General features: G+C 35.7%; 1 long non-coding RNA gene across 1 annotated transcript; it reads left to right on the plus strand.

Annotated features, from left to right (window-relative positions):
• The first annotated feature begins 8,332 nt into the window (after positions 1 to 8,332).
• Positions 8,333 to 12,762, plus strand: LOC140137744 (uncharacterized). The gene is made up of 3 exons (XR_011856892.1): positions 8,333 to 8,475; positions 11,567 to 11,750; positions 12,456 to 12,762. It is a non-coding gene; the product is annotated as an uncharacterized lncRNA (long non-coding RNA).
• The last annotated feature ends 499 nt before the right edge of the window (positions 12,763 to 13,261 follow it).

Raw genomic sequence — 13,261 nt, forward strand, 5'->3', positions numbered from 1 at the left:
ACACTTGATATTGGCATTGATGAAGTAGCTATCTACTGCTGATATTGGTATTGATGATGCAGCTATCTGTCTACTGCTGATATTAGTATTGACGAAATAGCTATCTATATTGCTAATATTGGTATCGATGAATTAGCTATCTACTGCTTGCTGATATTGGTATTGGTGAAGCAGCTATCTACTGCTTATAATGCTATTGATGAAGTAGCTATCTACTGCTGATATTGGTATTGATGAAGTAGCTGTCTACTGCTAATATTGGTATCGATGAAGTAGTTATCTACTGCTGATATTGGCATTGATGAAGTTGCTCTCTACGGCTTACATTGGTATTAAAGAAGTAGCGGTCTACTGCTGATATTGGCATTGATGAAGTAGCTATCTACTGCTGATATTGGTATTGGTGAAGCAGCTATGTACTGCTGATATTGGTATTGGTGAATAAGAATCAGCTATTGGTATTGGTGAAGCAGCTGATATTTGCATTGATGAAGTAGCTACCGGTATCTACTGTTGATAATGGTATTGATGAAGTAGCTGTCTACTGTTAATATTGGTATCGATGAAGTAGTTATCTACTGCTGATATCGGCATTGATAAAATTGCACTCTACGGCTAACATTGGTATTAAAGAAGTAGCGGTCTACTGCTGATATTGGCATTGATGAAGTAGCTGTCTACTGCTGATATTGGTATTGGTGAAGCAGCTATATACTGCTGATATTGGTATTGGTGAATCAGAATTAGCTATTGGTATTGGTGAAGCAGCTGATATTGGGCATTGATGAAGTAGCTATCTACTGCTGATAATGGTATTGATGAACTAGCTATCTACTGCTAATATTGGTATCGATGAAGTAGTTATCTACTGCTGATATTGGCATTGATGAAGTAGCTCTCTACGGCTAACATTGCTATTAAAGAAGTAGCGGTCTACTGCTGATATTGGAATTGATAAAGTAGCTATCTACTTCTGATATCGGTATTGATGAAGCAGATATCAACTGCTGATATTGGCATTGATGAAGTAGCTGTCTGTCTACTGCTGATATTGGTATTGACGAAATAGCTATCTACTGCTGATATTGGCATTGATGAATTAGCTGTATACTGATGATATTGGCATTGAGGAAGTAGCTATCTACTGGTGGTATTGGTATTGATGAATCAGCTATCTACGGATGATATTGGCATTGATGAAGTAGCTACGCAGGCCTATTGCTAATATTGGTATTGATGAAGTAGCCATATACTGTTGATATTGGAATTGGTGAAGTTCCTGCCTACTGCTGATATTGGTATTGATGAAGCAGCTATTGCTGATATTGGTGTTGATGAAACTGCCATATAGTATACTGGCATTGATGAAGTAGCTATCTACTGCTAATATTGGTATTGGTGAATCAGCTATTGGTATTGGTGAAGCAGCTGATATTGACATTGATGAAGTAGCTATCTACTGCTGATATTGGTATTGATGAAGTAGCTATCTACTGCTAATATTGATATCGATGAAGTAGTTATCTACCACTGATATTGGCATTGATGAAGTGGCTCTCTACGGCTAATATTGGTATTGAAGAAGTAGCGGTCTACTGCTCATGTTGGTATTGATGAAGTAGCCATATACTGTTAATATTGGAATTGGTGAAGCAGCTATTGCTGATATTGGTATTGATGAAACCGCCATATAGTATACTGGGATTGATGAAGTAGCTATCTACTCCTAATATTGGTATTGGTGAAGCAGCTATCTACTGATGACATTGGCGTTGATGAAGTAGCTATCTACTGCTGATATTGGTATTGATGAAGTAGCTATCTATTGCTGATATCGGCATTGATGAATTGGTAGTTATCTACTGCTGATATTGGTACTGATGAAGTAGCTATCTACTGCTGATACTGGCATTGATGAATTAGCTATCTACTGCTGATATTGGTATTGATGAAGTAGCTATCTACTGCTGATACTGGCATTGATGAAGTACCTATATACTGGCATTGATGAAGTAGTATTGTCTCCTGAAGGTATCAAAGGTATCAGTATCGATGAAGTAGCTACTTATCTACTGCTGAGCTGAAATTGGTATTGATGAAGTAGCGATCTATTGTTAATATTGGTATTGATGAGTCAGCTATCTACAGGTGATATTGGCATTGACGAAATAACTATCTACTGCTGATATTTGCATTGATGATGAAGTTATCTACTGTTGATATTGGCATTGATAGGTATCTTTCTGCTGCTGATCTTGGTAGTGATGAATCAGCTATCTACTGATGATATTGGCACGGATGAAGTATCTATTTATTTCTAATATTGGTATTGATGAAATAGCTATCGTATCTACTGCTGATATTTGTATTGATGAAGTAGCTATCTACTGCTGATATTGGTATTGAAGTAGCTATATACTGGCATTGATGAAGTGAATATCTACTGCTAATATTGGTATTGATGAAGCAGCTATCTACTGACGATATTGGCATCGACGAAGTAGCTATCTATTGCTAATATTGGTATTGATAAAAAAGCTATCTACCGCAGATATTGGTATTGATGAAGTAGCCATATACTGTTGATATTGGCATTGGTGAAGCAGCTATTGCTGGTAATTTTGGTATTGATGAAGTAGCCATATACTGGCAACGGAATAGCTACCTATTAGTATTGGTGAAGTAGCTATCTACTGATGACATTGGCATTGATGACGTAGCTATCTACTGCTGATACTGGCATTGGTGAAGTAGCTGTCTACTGCTGATATTGACATTGATGAAGTGGCTATCTACTGCTGATATTAGCATTGACGAAGTAGCTGTTTACTGCTGATATTGGCATTGATGACGTGGCTATCTACTGCTGATATTAGCATTGACGAAGTAGCTATCTACTGTTGTTATTGACATTGATGAGGTAGCTATCTACTGCTGATATTGGTAGTGATGAAGTAGCTATCTACTGCTGATAATGGTATATTGATGAAGTAGCTATCTACTGCTGATATTGGTATTGATGAAGTAGCTATCTACTACTTATAATGGTATTGATAAAGTAGCTATCTACTGCTGATTTTGGTTTTGATGAAGTAGCTATCTAATGCTGATTTTTGTATTGATGAAGTAGCTATCTACTGCTGATATTGGTATTGATGAAGTAGCTGATATTGGTATGATGAAGTACCTGTCCACTGCTGATATTAGTATTGATGAAGTAGCTATCTACTGCTGATAATGGTATTGATGAAGTAGCTGTATACTGCTGATATTGGTATTGATGAAGAAGCTATCTACTGCTGATATTGGTATTGATGAAGTAGCTATCTACTGCTGCTGATGGTATTGATGACGTAGCTATCTACTGCTGATATTGGTATTAATGATGTAGATATCTACGGCTGATAATGGTATTGATGAAGTAGCTATCTACTGCTGATAATGGTATATTGATGAAGTAGCTATCTACTGCTGATATTGGTATTGATGAAGTAGCTATCTACTACTTATAATGGTATTGATGAAGTAGCTATCTACTGCTGATATTGGTATTGATGAAGTAGCTATCTACTGCTGATAATGGTATATTGATGAAGTAGCTATCTACTGCTGATGTTGGTATTGATGAAGTAGCTATCTATATCTACTACCTATAATGGTATTGATGAAGTAGCTATCTACTGCTGATATTGGTATTGATGAAGTAGCTGTATACTGCTGATATTGGTATTGATGAAGTAGTTGTATACTGCTGATATTGGTATTGATGAAGTAGCTATCTACTGCTGATGACGGTATTGATGACGTAGCTATCTACTGCTGACATTGGTATTAATGATGTAGCTATCTACTGCTGATAATGGTATTGATGAAGTTGCTGTCTACTGCTGATATTGGCATTGATGAAGTAGCTTTATACTGGCATCGATGAGGTAGCTCTCTACTGCTAATATTGGTATCGATGAAGTAGTTATCTATTGCTGATATTGGCATTGATGAAGTTGCTATCTACGGCTAACATTGGTATTGAAGAAATAGCGGTCTATCTACTGCTGATATTGGTATTGATGAAGTACCGGTAGCTGTCTACTGCTGATATTGGTATTGATGAAGTAGCTATCTACTGCTGATAATGGTATTGATGAAGTAGTTATCTACTGCTGATAATGGTATTGATGAAATAGCTATCTACTGCTGATATTGGTATTGATGAAGTAGCTATCCACTGCTTAATAAGAATTAAGCTTATAGTGTATTTCGAAATTATATGTACCGTATAAGAATAAAAAATGAATGAACACAGTCAAAACAACATCCAGAAATTAAATAGCTAAGTATATTTTGCAGTCGATCTGTTAACATATTCTTCACATCACAACCTGTTTAATTAATTAATACAGACCCATTTTGTGTTCAATTCATTGTGTGAAAATCTGGATAATATAGGTTTTCCCGTCCAATTTCAAACTTTGGTCGTTCAGTTTAATAAAAGTGTCATTCGTTTTCGCGCAAGATTGAATGATTGCAACGAATCCCGATTTCTTTTTCGCATTGTGAGCAATCGATTTCATTTTAGTTCAATCAAATTAATGTATGATCAGAACAATTCATTATTGTGAGTTCAATTTCGTTCTCGAATGTTTCAATTTCACCATTAGACGTCTAATTTAAAGAAATAGGCAATCAATTTCGCCAAAGATGCACGGGGATTGCGAAACGTTGTTAATCCTATTTTCAATTTCATGCATTGACAATCTAATTAGCGAAAAGGAATTCAATTTGAAATTATGTGCATTTTCAAGTATACTGACATAGGCCTATAGGCCCTACGTCTACGTTGCAGCAGAAAAAAATAGAGTAGCCCTATGTAACACAGAATAAACACACAAATGTTTTAATGGGTAATGCTTGTAATGAGAAGTTTACTTTAGGTACAGTGTTCGTTTATAAACACATTAATGCTTGCAAATGTACGAATACGAATGTAACATGTTAATATTGTTTTAAACACACGAACGCATTAAAATATATTTAAAACGTCGTTTAACACGTTCGGGTGTTAGCAATATTAACACTTTAACATGTCAGTTAATCCAGTGGCGTAGCGTCATAGGGGCACGTTCCCCCAATCGATCTGAAAATCGAAAATCCCACAGAAAAATGGCCGAAAAACGGCTTGTGCCCCAATCAGACCCGGTGCCCCCAATCATGGTCGGTTCCCCCACCCCGAATAAAAATTTATAAAATGTTATACTATAGGCCTATATATAGTTCAGATTTTCACACAATGAAATGGACACGAAATGGGTCTAATTAAACAGGTTGTAATGTAAAGGATATGTTTATAAGTCGACTGCAAAATATGCTAAGCTATTTAATTTCTGGATGTTGTTTTGACTGTGTTCATTCAGTTTTTATTCTTATACTATACATATATATTATACAATTAAAAATACGAAGATTTAAAAAAGACCTATCGTAAGAAGAAGTAGCATTAACTTAAAGGAAGAGTTTCATTATATTTTTATAATTTATATGATTAACCACAGTAATGATTAACCAGACTGAGCTTGATTGAACTATGGGACATATACATCACTTTATGGTTTCTGAACTAAACCATGAAAAATATTATAATTAGTTATAATTCATTTTCTTTTTTACTATAGGCCTATGATACGGCAATTTTAAACATGACTTAAAATGTTTTCCCTTCACATTTAATATAGCAACGTGCTTGTTTGAACAATGTTGACGATACATGTATCTAATGTGTAATATAAATAGCATTTTATATTTGAACCATTGTAAAAAATTTAAGAACTTCTGGATTTGATTCTGCACTTTGCGAATTCGATTGAACATTTTTTCATTTTGTTTCCGCATATATGAATTTGTATTTCCAAATAGGCTCTGAATTCAAGGCCACGTGAATTTGGCTGCACAATTTGCGAAATTTGCTGCACAATATGCGAAATTGGGTGCACTATTTAGAATTTTGAATGCGTATTAAACGAAATAGATTGCACATTTGCTAAATTGAAATCGAGAATGTAAGCGTTCATTCAATTTCGCGCGAAAAGGAATGACACTTATATTATAAAACTGAACGACCAAAGTTTGAAATTGGACGGGAAAACCTATATATAACATAACATTAATTTTTATTGGGTGTCTGCAAAAACATTTGAACACGTTAATAACTTATGCGGTGAAGTGTTAATATTGTTAACACCCGAACGTGTTAAGCGATGTTTTAAATACATTTTAACACGTTCGCGTGTTTAAAACAATATTAACATGTTACATTCGTGTTCGTATTTGCAAGCATCAATGTGTTTATAAAAATATACTAGGTCTTCTCAATACAAGCATTACCCATTAAAACATTTGCGTGTTTATTCTGTGTTACATAGGACTACTGTGGTTTTTGTTTGCTGCAACGTAGACGTATAGGCCTATGTCAGTATACTTGAAAATGCGCATAATTTCAAATTGAGTTCCTTTTCGTTAATTACATTGTCAATGCATGAAAGTGAAAATCGAATTTACACAATTTCGCAGTCCCTCGTGCATCTATGGCGAAATTGATTGCCTATTTCCTTAAAGTCGACGTCTAATGGTGAAATTGAAACATTCAAGAACGAAATTGAATTCACAATTCTGATCACACATTTATTTGATTGAACTAAAATGAAATCGATTGCTCAAACTGTGAAAAAATAATTGGGATTCGTTGCGATCATTCTATCTGGCGCGAAAACGAATGACACTTTTATTAAATCGAATGCACAAGTTGCGAAATTGACCAGGAAAACTACATCAATTAGTGGGTTTTTGAGCGGGTTCGCCGTCGGACAAGTTTATTATTAAAATCGTCAAATCATTACATACAGATAGGCCTACAGTAGGCCTATCGATTCAAATAAAATGTGAGATACCAGATTTATTTATTTGATATTCATCTTACAATAAAATATGATCAAAATACATTGTAACGGAAACAAATAGGCCTAATTAAACTACAACAAAATGATCGAAATTTAATATCATGCATGATACGTTTATCAAAAGATGAGTTTACCATGTTTACAAACTGAATAACCTGATGATATAGTCCTGTGGCGTAGCCAGGATTTTGGAACCAAGGGGCACAACTTGTAAATGTACCGACGGAAATATTTTTGCCGACGGAAGTTGTGATTTGTTGACCCAGAATTATTTTGCATGGTTTGAAAAAGTGAAGAGCAAAAAAAAATTCATTCACAATTTTCAATCATTCTTTTTTTATAATTCTCCCCTTTTTTCTGTCATCTTGAGTAAAAAAATAGTCTATTGTTAACCCAATTTATTTTTCACCAACGCCTTCCGTCTACCGACGGCCTTACATGAACCGACGGCCATGACCAAGCCATGACCGGGGCTGGGGCACCGCCCCCCCCCCTCCACTGACTGTACACCTAAATAAGTACAAAGATATCTCTATCGGCGGACTGTCAAAGTCATAGATGCTTGTAAAATTATCAAGCAATCTTATTCGCAAGTCATTGTAAAAAGAACACTTCATCAAAGTGGAACTCATCTTCAACATCATTACTATCCATACCCGTATAAAAACTTAACTTCTATGAATTACCGTAAAATGGGGTAACTTCGGTCAGCGGGGTAACTTTGGTCGGTCAAAAATATTTTTTTAAATGGTCATATTTTCGTACAGCAATATTGTTTTTAGTCATATTTGGTGTCAATTTGTTAAGAAATCTATTGGGAGGAAATTATAGTCGCTCATGTCCAATTTCCTCGAAATTTACAAAAAAAATCAGGATTTTTGACCAAAAATTAGCATTTTTTACATTTTTTTCAGTAAAAATAAAAATCACTATTTGTGAGCAAAGATGTGTGCTTGGTTAATTTTACAAGGGGTCAAATGTCACAAAAAACAACAACTTGCCCATATACAGCGAAGATCAATTTTTTTGAATTTTTTTTCTTCATGGAATGTAATACTCTGACCAAAGTTACCCCAAATGCGGGGTAACTTTGGTCAGGCTATTTTGAACCCGTATGGCACCCTTACAAAATTCTTAAAAAATCTTTTTCAACTTGTAGGTGTAGAAGGGAACCCTAATGTCATAAAAAAAGAGTTAATTGGGATTATAATTGGTTTTGTTTGGAAGCAGTGGTTTAAAAACTCTGAAAGGTGCCCAAAGTTACCCCATTTTACGGTATCCGTTTCGACGACTGCGACCGTCAGTAAAGACTATCACATACGGGAATTTCCACGACAGACAAAAAAGGGAATTTCATTGCTGTGGCACCGTTGAGTTTAGCTGAGCTTTAACCTTGTTAACCTTTTGCCATTTGTAATAATTTAGTGCGTACGTAGTGAGAAGCTGTGATCGAGTCATGATGTAGATTTTGTGTCGACTACTATAGATTGATATATTTGTCTGATATTTGATTTCACCCAAATTTGTGAGTATCTCTGAGCTCTGTTGTATTCATAGTTGAATAATTTTGTGATCATCAAGGAAAGCAGACCAGGCTAAAGGGGGGGGGGATGGCACATGCCAATCTTTTCACATAAAATTTAATAATATATTGCAAGTATAAAAATATGTGAATTCCAGATATTAAAAAATGCAATCATTCATTTATTCTGTTCTCTAGTCTTATACATGTATACAAAAACATTTCACAGAGATATAAAGCAAACATTACCAATATAATTATGAAGCTTTATGACTAGGGGCTATAAGGGGTGGTGCAATAATTATGTGTACCCCAGTGAGGGGGGTGAATTATAGGGGGCAAAGATTTTTGGCAGGCCAAAAGGGGGGGCAAGCATTTTTGGCAGGTCGAAAGGGGGGTCAAGCGAATTTTGGCAAGTCGAAAGGGGGGGGTCAAGCAATTTTTGGCACAGATATTTTGGGCACCGTTTCTATATTACGCCCTAAAAAGGCGTATGAAAATGTTACGAACACGTTCAAATATGCAAAATTTCCTGCTCGCTAAGCGCCGCATTATATGTTAAGACAATTTAAGGTTTTAAATTGGGTTCCCCAAAATCTTGCATGTGTAAGGGGGGGCAAAGATTTTTGGCACGTCAAAGGGGGGGGCAAAGGTTTTTGGCACGTCGAAGGGGGGGCAAAGATTTTTGGCACGGCCAAAAACAGCGATTTTTGGCAGACCATTTGAGAATTCACCCCGGGGTACACATAATTATTGCACCACCCCTAAGCATGGTAGGTAATATAAGATACCTACCATGCTATAAGTATAAATACATGTAGGCCCTACCTTGCCTATAAAAAAAACAATGGTAAGCCAGGAAATGAATATAATGTGAGATAATTATATGACCATGAATAACCCCAAAATACTTTAAATTTATAAATTAATAACAATTTTTGTATACTGATATGCATGCATGCTTGTGCACTTGAATTTATAGTATTTTTATAGTTAGTCAGTAACTGTGCAGTACACTGATGTACATATAGAACTGAAGGCAGGCATGCCTTGCTTGTATTTCCATTTTGATTTCCCTATATACTGCATGCACAGTGAAATGAATACAATATATCACCACTGCATGAAACACTGTGTGGTGAAATGTAATAAAATCTCTGAAAATAGCTCTACCATTTATTGGTTTTGAGCACTGTATAGCTGATGTCTCTGATATTTCCTTATTTAGATAGATACAGGCTGCTATCATAAAGCAGGTCTTTTTGAACAACTTTTATTTTTTTCAATTTTTATAGTGGATTGGCACCTGATTTTGTAGAATGAGTGTTAAATCAAAATCAAAATGATTGGTATTTGGTACCCATCAATTCTGATTTCTGCCTCTTCCAAATGTAACATACCGGGTACTCTTGAATGAAATATCCAAAATGTACAAATTATTGGGACTGTATGTTTTTTTTTTTTTTTTTTTTTTTTTTTGTTTTTTTGTTCGGGCTTTGACAACCCTTGATAACCTAAGAAATCCTTTTTTGAAGCTTATTTCCATTGGGGTCCATTTGAACACCGGGACGGGTTAGGAACAGTCAGGGTTAACACCCTACTCTTTTCGAAACTGGCTGCGAGATACATGTACAGGTATGGCTCTCTGTACACGGGACCGACGGCTTAACGTCCCCTCCGAAGGACGGAGTACTTTCATGATTCATTTACCCAATTCTAAATGAACCATGGGGAGAGCGGAAGTCAGAATTTAATCTACAGAAGTTGCCAATTAATTTCAGACTTTTTTTTTTCCAAGTCAATATCCCAGCAAATCGCCACCGCCGCTGAATCGAACCGGGACCTCATGCACTAAAGGCAAGTACCTAACCATTGCGCCCACGCTCTCCCTTATGTTGAATTTATGTGCCAGACAGCAGACTCATCCATTATCATATTATAAAGGTGATAGGTTACAATCATTTTGATGTAGGCTTAGATAGATACTATCATAGATTGGATATAATAGATGGTTAAATTGATGAACCTTGTTATTTTCTTTGTATTTTGTTTGGGTGTGTAGGGGTGGGTGGGTTGTGTGTTTCTTGGCCTTGTATCTGATTTCTTGTTATTGAATGTAATTAACTAGACTCTTCATTGTTTGTGCTATTACATTAAAACCTTAAAGGAGTATTTCTTGATCCTAACATCCTCTACTTATGACATTTTTCAGTACATATCTACGAAAAAAGCATATTCCCAAAATTTCAGTTGATTCCGATATTGCGTTTGCGAGTTATGCATGATTATGTGTATTACACTGCTTCATAGATCTTTGCTAAACAAATTAATCTGCAAGAAATATTTTGTACATAAACATTATGTAGTCAGAGGTTTCCAGTGATATAAAAATCTCAACTTTTTTTTTTGAGAAAAGTGGGGGATGAGGCTGTCGATCACGAAATGCCCCTTTAATGTACGATTTCTATCAAATTTTAATTTTATTATTCTTTATTCAAAATGCTGAAATAATATTAGTAATAACTGCCAGGAAGGGGTTCTGTCCATTTTAAGTTGAAATAACAAGGTAAAGTGAAAGAAACCATGCTGGTTATTTTGACCATTTAACATGTAGTTCTATGGGAGGACATATTATCATTCCATTTAGGTGCAAGTAGGACATGTGTAAACATCACAAATATATGCAAAAAAAATCAGGTTTGAAAAAAATTAACCAATTTCATATTATAAGATCATACATTATGGCTTTTTAAAAGTAAATAACAAATAACTAGTTACCATATCCCACCAGCGACTTTACAACAAGTAAACTGATATTATTAACTGCCTATGCAAATCTGGATCATTGTCTGACATGAGGCACATTGTTGTTGATGGATAAATATTTATTTTTGGGCCATTTTTTACATGACATACAATTATGTAAACAATGTAAAAAATAGGCGCCCACCTAAAATGACTTTGTTAAGTGCCCTGGGCGGTTAATGGAACAAATACAGTACATGAATAAGGACTCACCCACTGAAAAAAATTGCAGGTTCCATAATGATCATCTTCATACACTAACCATTTTAAATCTATTTTGTTTTCAAAGAAACATGATGAGTGACTCGGAGGATGAAGATGTGATTTATACACCACAAGGAAACATGTCTGAAACCCAAGGCAAGGTGCTGATTGGTGATGGGTCTAAAAGTGAAGATGAAGTACTGAATGGGCCAACAGATGGACGCAGATTAAAGAAGACCATTGCGTTATTTGGTGCTTTTATCGGATTGGTACGTAACCTCAAGTTTGTTCGGCTTGAAAGGGGGACCTTTTTAAATAAAACGCTCTAAAAAGGCGTAGGAAAACAGTACGGATTATAACTTCCTGCTCTAGGCTTAATAGACTATTTAAGGTTTGCAAATTGGATCCCCAAAAGTTTGGCATATGTGCAAGGGAGGGGAGCAAGGAGTTTTTGAGGCAATGAGTGGGGAAAGCAATGTGGCAGGCTAAGAGGGGAGGGGGAGAAATTTTTGGCCCACACTTTGGAAATGTTACCCCCCCCCCCCCCTGCTCATATTACACAGCCTTATATGCACATGATATTGAGTACAAGGTTTTAATAAAAACATTTTAATGCTCTGCATGCTAGCCATATGCTTCAACATAAAGTTTTGAGATATTTTTTCAAAATATCAAGAGCTATCTCAAGAACTACTGAACCAATACTAGACTTGTTTGTACTCATTTTAATGCAATTTTCATGCTGATTCCAAATATGGTCATAAATATGTTCAATTCTGAAATCTTTTAATTTTAAATTTTTTTGAAATTTGTCGTCTGCAGTCGACACCCACATGGAGAGAGTTAAGCAAGAAAATATGAATATTTAGCTCCCAGTTTATCTGTGTTAGTTTGGAATTTCCCGTGTGAATAGATTTTATTACACCATGAACAAATAGCAAAATTAATTAAAAACACATTTTTTTCTTTTCCAGGGCTTAGCTGTTGCAGTCGTAGGTCCTACCCTGCATGAGTTACAAATCCACCTACACACCGACTTACACCGCACGTCTCCTATATATTCAGTGGCGCAGTATTGGTTATGTAGTAGGCTCTATCGTAGGAGGAGTGTTTCTTGAATACTTTAATCCTCTTCTGATCATGCCTGTCACTCTTGCAATGAGTGGGATTGGCTTGGCGATCATGCCATTTTTTCTCTGGCTTGGACCAACAATTATTACTATTTCATTAGTGGGATTGGCCACTGGTGCTCTTGATACAGGTATATGGATTAAACTACCATAGAATTCCAGCTGAAGTAATGCCTCTAAATGAGGGTGGTTTTTTTTTTACGAAAGAGATAACAGGCAGACAACCTCTTCAAAAACATTATTTTGAGTTTGAGCAACTATATTACTGATACAGGCAGCTGTACAAATGTGTATTATTGTAAGAGTAATGTATTGTAATGCTTTTGTGGAGGGTGTCTGCCTTTCGTAAAATAAAACCTTCATTTAGAGGCATATAATTATGCTTATAGACGGAATTCTACATTAAATCTAAGTATTCACAAACTAGACACTTTTCAAATCATCTTTATGTAAAAAGGTATTTCAGTCCACCACTGGGCTATTCCATACACCCCCTGTGGAAGACATGACCTCAATCTCTCACACAGGGGGTGTTGATTTCATATGGAGTCACCCATTCAGGAACCCATTTCATTTGAAATTCACACTCCTATAGCCTATTCAGTATAACATGGCATATGACCTGTTCTTTTTCCACTTGAATATCTATA

The sequence above is a fragment of the Amphiura filiformis genome, chromosome 17 (genome assembly GCF_039555335.1).
Source record: "Amphiura filiformis chromosome 17, Afil_fr2py, whole genome shotgun sequence".
NCBI lineage: Eukaryota > Metazoa > Echinodermata > Ophiuroidea > Amphilepidida > Amphiuridae > Amphiura > Amphiura filiformis.